The sequence below is a fragment of the Crinia signifera genome, chromosome 2 (assembly GCF_055691185.1).
Source record: "Crinia signifera chromosome 2, ASM5569118v1, whole genome shotgun sequence".
NCBI lineage: Eukaryota > Metazoa > Chordata > Amphibia > Anura > Myobatrachidae > Crinia > Crinia signifera.
Genome location: NC_139218.1, coordinates 20,349,603 through 20,358,037, shown reverse-complemented (window position 1 = coordinate 20,358,037; position 8,435 = coordinate 20,349,603). Strand labels below are relative to the sequence as shown.

Sequence of the window (8,435 nt, the reverse complement as noted above, 5' to 3'; positions counted from 1 at the left end):
TGGGGAATGTGGTCAAACATCTGAAAATTGCATTTTGCAGCTTTTTTTTTTTTACAGGGTCACCAGTTCTACAGGATAAAAAAAAAAAAAAAAGGTTAATAAATAAAAATGCGTAATTTACATGAACAGGTAAACCATAGCTACAGAAATATTTGCATGGAATCACCATAAGTTAGCAGCATGGCTGAAGTAAATGAGTTGCTCAGGTAACAGCGCCTCAAGGGATTGAAATATTTTCATGTGTTTGAACAGGACTCGCAGCGACTTGATGTTTACTGGAAAGAACTACTTGAAGCTGGTAACTCGTGTGTAAGCCAATGTCACAGAGAACACACAACCTTATAAAGGTGTAGCCAGGCGGAGACCATGTATGTATTCCAGTTGCTGTATCAGACTTCTCTATCACATTCCTGACACACCTTATACATAGAAATATAATACTTTCTGTAATACACAGAATTTTTTTTCTTTTTTTTTTTTGGGTAGTGTGGTCGACCCTTTTGGGCCTTACATTTCCCCAATGTGCCGAAGCTCTCGCCTTTTGGGGAGAGCTTCGGTCCCCCCGAGGACGACCCCGAGCCGCAAGGCGGAGGGAAGTCCACTGCGGGTCTCTCCAAACCATGGGGTGCGGAGGACCCACTGTCCTAACCCTTTCGGGGGTTGAGGAATGAGGGTCTCTCTAAGCTTCGGCGAAGAGGACCCACCGTTCCCTATTTTCCCCTCTTCGGCCTTATGGTTGAGAGGGGTTAGGGGAAAAATGGGGCCCTGTCTCCTAGGAGACGGACCCATTCGATCGCACGGCCTCCTTTGCACGTGTTTAGGCACAGCACTGGTGGTGGGGAGCACACCTCGGGCTCCTGAGTTTTTTCAAACTCATAATACTTTCTGTAATACACAAGAAAATGCGAACGCTAAATATAATCACATCTGTTAACATGAAAATACCACACAAGGAAATAAGTCAGTCTAAACTGCCTGCTGAAGAGGGGGCGGGGCACTGATGTCATGTGACCTCAGGTGCCCACCCCCGGCAGGCATCAACCAGCCCAGTTGAACGCCCAGCTCCCTGCTCCGGGCCATGCTGCCGGCTAATACAGTGTCCATGTCCACATTAGATCTGTGTCGGCATTTTAACACGTTCGGCCTTTCAACTGTCAGTATTATGTACCTGTCGGATTTTTGCCCATTTTGCACCGTGCCGGAGTACCAGTGTCGGCCAAGTGATTGTCAGTATTTCAGTTGTCGGTAAATCATACTGAACCCTCTCAAACTTACTAATAAAAAACGTAGGGGACTATTTACTAAGCCTTGGAGAGTGATAAAGCTGATGAATAAACATGAAAAAATTCATTTGGACAAATTTCAGAGATTAACCGTCTGTAAATGATTTGACACATTACACCCACTGGAGAATGAGGTCAAACGTAGCAGGGAACATTAGGAAGGTGCAATAATCACCAAGCATCGGCCAATGGGCCTAATTCAGCAGCATTTGCCTGTGAAGGCAAGAGCAGGGCCGCCACCGCCATTTTTTAGGTTGAGCGGCTGAGTGGGATGTCACGCAGCTGCCATGACCCATTCCCCAAACGGTCCGGTTGTACCTATATTGTACCTGGTATCCGCTTCAGGGCAATATTAATCCCATATATGTATAAAACCAGACCAGAGCAGGCACGTGTTCTCCAGTCCTGGCATCCCTGGGTACTGTCATCCCGTTGGCATTGTGGAATCTGAAGAGAACCAGCACCAACCGCTGATGCTACAGGGACTAGTTTAAACCATCTACTGGCAGCGGGACAATGTAGTCATGGTGGCACGATGATGCAGGCATGGGATGGGCTTGGATCCTGGAAATTCCAGTCACCACCAGCCATTGGTGGAGAGATTGGCAGCCTGAATACATTTCTCATTTTTAAAATTCAAGGCAGTCCCGCCTCCTTAAGCCTTCTAATACTGCCGGCAGGTTTCAGTCCGACGTGGGAGCAGGAATAGCTCCTGAAGAAAGAAGACACCACCGGAGGTAGGCCCGGTGACCTGCAAAAGAGCTTACAGGCCACCACCCACCAGATGAAGACACCAGAAGTCGTGGAAGAGATGAAGGCCTTGCACAAGGTGCTTGCAGACGGCCACCCCCCAGGTGAAGATCAAAGGCGACGACACAAGACCTGGGGAGGCAGTGGCCAATAGGAAAGCTCAAGGGACGCGGTCCGAAAGCTGAAGTTCAAAGAAGAAGGGGGAGGTGGCAGACTCCTGCTATGCCCCTTAGGTTGATTGTAAATAACCCACATTCAGGGGTAAATTTACTAAAATGGGAGTTAAATTGATGATGGGGTGTTTTCCATAGCAAACAATCGGATTCTACTTCTTATTTAGCACCTTCTAGAAGATAATAATTGCCATAGCAACCAGATTCTATCTATTATCTTCTAGAAGGTGCTAAATAAATAGGACATAGAATCTGATTGGTTGCTATGGGTAACATCCCATCTTCAATAGAACCCCATCTTAGTAAATGTACCCCTCAGTGTCCCCCTACTATGGCATTATTCTCCTGGCTGGTTCAGCCTGGTTTTTTCCCTCTAATTTCCATACCGGATCAGGCTGAGGGGTCCCAATTTTTGGGGAGACCACGCTATTTTTCTTATTTTATTTTTTAATACAGGAAACATTATTCACATTATAAACAGTATTCTCAACCACCTCCCCTTCACCATTGTTTTTAATAAATTCTTCCCCTACCACGTTATCATTAATAAATCCCCCTTTACCATACTCAGATATAGGGGGGTATTCAATGTTTAGGTCAGGGCTTGACCGCCCTGACCCTGTCCCGTTCTCGGTCAGCTCGCAGGATTGTATAAACAGTCTGATCTGCCAAGGATTGGACCAGTGTGTACTGAGTACACTGCCACTTCAGGTTGTGCATGTGCCCATCGGGGTCACCGGAGCAGCTCCGGCTAGTACCTTGCGGGATTCCGGGATTCCACATTGATTTTGTTACTTTTTGTCTGTTTTTTGTTTACAATTAATTCCTTTTTGTTTGAAATCAGTGTTTGCTTTTTTTTTTTTAAAAAACGTTGTTAGAAATCTAATGATATCACTAAAATATAAGATTACAGCTACCAGCAATTGGATGACCATAATTTAATCTATTACTGAAAATCACAAACGTCCATCATAATAATAACAAAAAGAAACATGTTTGCGCATCGCTGTAACCTACAACATGTGATATTTGTGAAAACTAGGCAATTGTCCAATGACGTACATTTGTGTGAGATACAAAATGACTATTTCCTCAGGTTGTGACTGTACCATCTCGAAGGTCCCTCTGACCCTACGATGATTCACATGTACTTCTCAAATGTGAACAAGGCTTTTACACAATGGCCTCTGAAAATGACTAAACAATATGTAATCTTGAGGCTTTCCTAATCAGGTAGCAGAGAACAGGAACTGTGTTAGCACAGGGGACATGCAGACGTTATATAAGCACAGAAGGGGGAACTGCACCGAAAACGGTCCTTAAAAGGGACAATATTCTCCGCTTAGAAGTGAATATTTTCATACTAATATTCTGTAGCTCGGCACACTCTTTCATTCTCCCACCCCGCCGTAGTGGATGGTCAGGCATGGTTAGGCAAGTAGTGCCTCTCTTTCACTATACTCCACACAGCAGTGCCCCTTATGCACATAATGACACACAGTAGTTCCCCTTATTCATGTTATGCCACAAAATAATTTCCACAATCCGTTACCTGGCTGGCCAGCTACAATGCACTGCAGCTAGCTCCGCCCCCGCTTCACTACTTACACACAACGAGACGCGTTCCTTTACACGCATCTGTCCCTGCGGGGGAATTTAATTACATTTGAGCGAATTGTATTTTCTTATTTCCACAAATAGGGGCGATAAGTTACAGTTATCTGGTCTCAATCCTGTTATAATGTAATAAATATGCCCCTATATCTTATACAGAGAATAAATGCATACTGTATAATAGTAACAGATGGTGGATACTTTGTGAGCGATACTGACGCATACTGCAAAGAAAATAATTCCTCACCGTTAGTAAGGTGATTCTCAATATTTACATTCGGAGTATTTATAGTTTGCCTTGATGTATAATGATATGCTGAGCGCTGGCAGCTCGTGTGCTGAAAGTCACACCTGTTTTATTTCAGAATTACTTTCCTAAAATAGAAAGCCCCCCTCAGCCTTTACCTTCGTCATTACAAGGTACAGCCGTACAAACATTGGGCCTGATTCATACATGTTCGCTGGGATTCGTACGTTTTCAGCCTAGCCGACAGGTAAACGCCGGGCCCGCCAAATGCCTGCCCTCCCCTCCTGCATGAATCCTCTCTAACATGCGAGGGGATGCTAACACACACCCCTCCCATGCGGCCAGGGCCAGCAACAGAAATCTTTGTGATAGATAGGTAGGAGTGATAGATAGATAGATAGATAGATAGATAGATCAGAGTGATGATAGATAGATAGATAGATCAGAGTGATGATAGATAGATAGATAGATAGATAGATAGATAGATCAGAGTGATGATCATACTTCCCAACTGTCCCGCTAAACGCGGGAACGTCCCGATATTTGGGGACGTTCCCGCGTCCCTCCCGCGGCCACACCCTCATTTGCATATGCCACGCCCCCTTTTCGGGGCGAGTGTCCCTATTCCAAACTTCAGAAAGTTGGGAGGTATGGTGATGATAGATACTGTAGATAGATAGATAGATAGATGGATAGATGCAAAGGCGTAACTACCATAGGTGCAGGGGGTGCAGCTGCTATGGGGCCCAGAGCTGAGAGGGGCCCACTTTGCCTGTTAAAGTATCATGTGCTGTATACATTTTTCAGCTTTAGGTGATAAATAGGGGCCCTTACAAACTTTTGCTATGGGGCCCACATGTATCTAGTTACGCCACAGGATAGATGGATGGATATATAGATAGATAGATAGATAGAAACTCTCTCCCCTCCTCCAAGGCACTAACCTGGTTAATTAAAAAGGTGGAGTAGGCATTAAGTAGGTTCTCTGGACCTTTTTCCTGCAAATCTTTTCCTCAAACTCCTCCGTTAAGCCCCACCCCTTTTTCCTGGAGAAGGAAACCCTGGCTTCTAATTGGTGGGCGGCTGCCATCTTTGTGTAGTCTGTATGGGGGCAGCCATCTTCTTATAGCTCCTGCTGCATGCTCAGCAGCATACAGGAGGAACAGAGCCATCCTTTGCCTACCCTGGCTTCCGCAGGTAGATGGCAAATACCAGATGACAGGTAACCGGTGCCAGGGGGAGAATGATTTCACCTGCCTTCGCTAAGAAAAGTCAGCCTGGACTGACTTTTCTAGCGCTCGATGTACTCCGAATTTTATGTGGCAGGTGCTGCAGTCATGGGATGTTAGCCATCTGCCCCAAGCAGACATCACCACACCTACGTGTGCAGGGGAACACACAGCATTTTTATGGGGACGCCCATAAAATGCTAGGCGTTCCCCTGCTCCAGCACCCTGCCCACCCCCTTCCCTCCCACTATGGAGGCCCAACGAGTTCAGAACTTGTCAAAGCCGTTCGCTCCTGGGGTTTGCGCATATTCAGAAATATTGCCATTTGCAAACCCCAAACATCGGGGACGGGGACAAATTTGGCCAGTAATGAACCGGTCTGAATCAGCCCTTATTGTGTTCTCTGAGCACGGTTGTCTTAACAATTTCCACCTATTATGAGACTAAAGCTGGCCATACATCTACAGATGGAATCGGTACATCTGTTAGACCAGACTTAGGTCTACAGTCATTAGGTCGACCCCGGAAGGTCGACTGACCCCTAGGTCGACAGGGTTAAAGCTCGACATGGGTCAAGGTCGACATGACTTAAGGTCAACATGGGTTTAGGTCGACAGTCATTAGGTCGACATGAGTTTTTCACTGTTTTTTGACCCGAATGTCGACACAGTCGACATGGACACAGTTGGAGTTGAACCGCAGCCCCATGCTTCGCTCGCGATGCTTCGGGCACACTATTTTATTTTCCCACCACACTCTAGTGCAGTGGTAGCCAACCCTAGCCCTCGAGAGTTACCAACAGTTCACATTTTCCAGACAACCTAGCTGCTGCACAGCTGCACTCATTAATCACTGACACATTTTAAAAGATACACAGATGGAGCTAATTAGCTAATGAGGAGACCTGCAAAACATGCACTGTTGGTAGCTCTCGAGGACTAGGGTTGGCTACCCCAGCTCTAGTGGATGGTAGGGCATGAAATACCGCCTGTCGGCACATGTCGGCTCAAAAAACAATGAAAAACTCATGTCGACCTAATGACGGTCGACATAAACACATGTCGACCTTGGCCCATGTCGACCTTAAGTCATGTCGACCTTGACCCATGTCGACCTTTAACCCTGTCGACCTTGGGGCCAGTCGACCTTCCAGGGTCGACCTAATGACTGTCGACCTAAGTGTGGTCTGACAGATGACCGTTTCCCCTACAGATACTGTACATTGTCATATTGGGCTGGTTGGAACAAAAACCTGGTAATGGATGAGAGTAAATGACAGTTGACCATTTGCTTTGAAATGCTGGAACACTGCCAAAAACTGTCATTCAGACACTACCAGGATTTTGTTCCAACCAGCCCAATCTGACAATCGATCTGTAGATGTATGTCCAGCTTAACATTAGAAATCCATTGCACAGTATGCTGAATGGGCACTGATATCCATATGGGTATGAGTCATTGAGTCTACCCAATTTAGGTGGACATACATTGGGTCAACCACTGAAGGTTGACACCTGAAATAAGTCGACAAGACTAAGGTCGACACAAGCATTAGGTCAACAATGGTCAACAGCCAAAAGGTCGCCCTGAGTTTTCACTTTATTTGTCCTGATGACATTCCGACAGTTGGGATTCTGACTGTCAGTATACCGACATCGGAATCCCAACTGCAAAATGCCCAACAGTCGGGACTGACAGGAGATAATCCCCTTCATGGAGGTCCATGATCTCCATAGCCACAAGCCCGGAACGGGCAAGTGTCTCCTCTGCACTCGCTCACCTGCGGTCGGGATTCCGAGGTCGATAGAGTGACCATAGGGAAAAGCAGGGCTGACCCAGGTTCAGTGTAAATGGTGCAGGCCTGGGTCCAACCTGGGTCACTGTGCTGTGTGGGGCATGAAGCTGGGTCCAACCCTGGAAACTGTGTTCAAAGACCAGGGTCCAACCAGGGATTTTGGTGTAAAAGGGGTATTACAGATACAGGATTCAGCTTACACAGCCGCCGGCAGGAGGCACGTGGGAAGGACCATCCCTATATTACTACCCTGACTTTAGTTGCTCAATCACAATAAACACTGCAATAACATGCAATACAGTGCAGTTGGATAACAACCCACCTAAATATATTATCTATACATCTTGGAATGTGGGACAGGCTTTTAGTGAATTATGGTAGTATGCACTAAGCAATTTACAGATTATATCTAAAGTAATAACCACAGATGTGACAGTTCTCAACTTCATACTTCAACTGTGCAAATAATAACAAGGTAGAGTTTTGAGAAACCAGCCAAACACACTTTAGATTTTGCAAAAGACTGACCATAACTAATACCTAGATATGATCTTTCACCATAATAATTAATGGACCTGCAAGTGTTTTCCCCAAGTGTTCTAGAACATTGCAGTCCAGATAACCACATTACAATCAGCTCATTTAAGCTCAGAGCTGCCACTCAATGAACCTTTGATATCATACAAACACCTTATATAAGGCAATCATTGTGCAGTTTCCACCTGCCACCTGCCACAATACTGTACATTGACTATATAGACAAACATAACTTACGTCAGCCGTGTCCGGTGACAGACGTCATCTAGACAAGTAGCAAATAAATTACCCAAGTCATCTCCAAAATAATATACACCTGCCCATGCCAGGGCCAAGCATGAAACACTGTGCCCCCCAGACTTGGTGGTCCTCGTGTCGGGGAAGACCACTGATGGCATGCCACTGATTGGTTGATGGGTTTGCCTGCAAAATTTTATTCTTTTACTACCCCACCGCATCTGGTTCTTATGCAGGGATACATGTCACACTAATTGGGGATCCATGTCAACAGTTGTCAACATTGACAAAAATGTGAAAACTCATGTCGACATTTTCACGTCTCTACCTTTTTCAGGTCGACATTTTGACCCGGTCGACATTTTGACCCTGTCGAACTTTACCATGTGAACCTTTTGACCCTGTCATCCTTTTAGGGTAGACCTATTAACTGTCAGGTATAGACATGAGGCCAGATGTACTAAGCTTAAAAAGTGATAAAATGGAGAGTGATAAACATCCAGCCAATCAGCTCCTGCCTGTTATTTTTTAATCACAGCCTGTAACATGGCAGGTAGGAGCTGATTGGCT

General features: G+C 45.6%; 1 protein-coding gene across 1 annotated transcript in view; it reads left to right on the top strand.

Annotated features, from left to right (window-relative positions):
- Positions 1-265: 265 nt before the first annotated feature.
- Positions 266-8,435, top strand: part of ETS2 (ETS proto-oncogene 2, transcription factor) — a 29,590-nt gene continuing 21,420 nt past the window's right edge. Inside the window, exon 1 of the mRNA XM_083171699.1 lies at positions 266-368. The gene's annotated coding sequence lies outside the window, so the exon portion shown is untranslated. The remainder of the gene's footprint in view (positions 369-8,435) is intronic.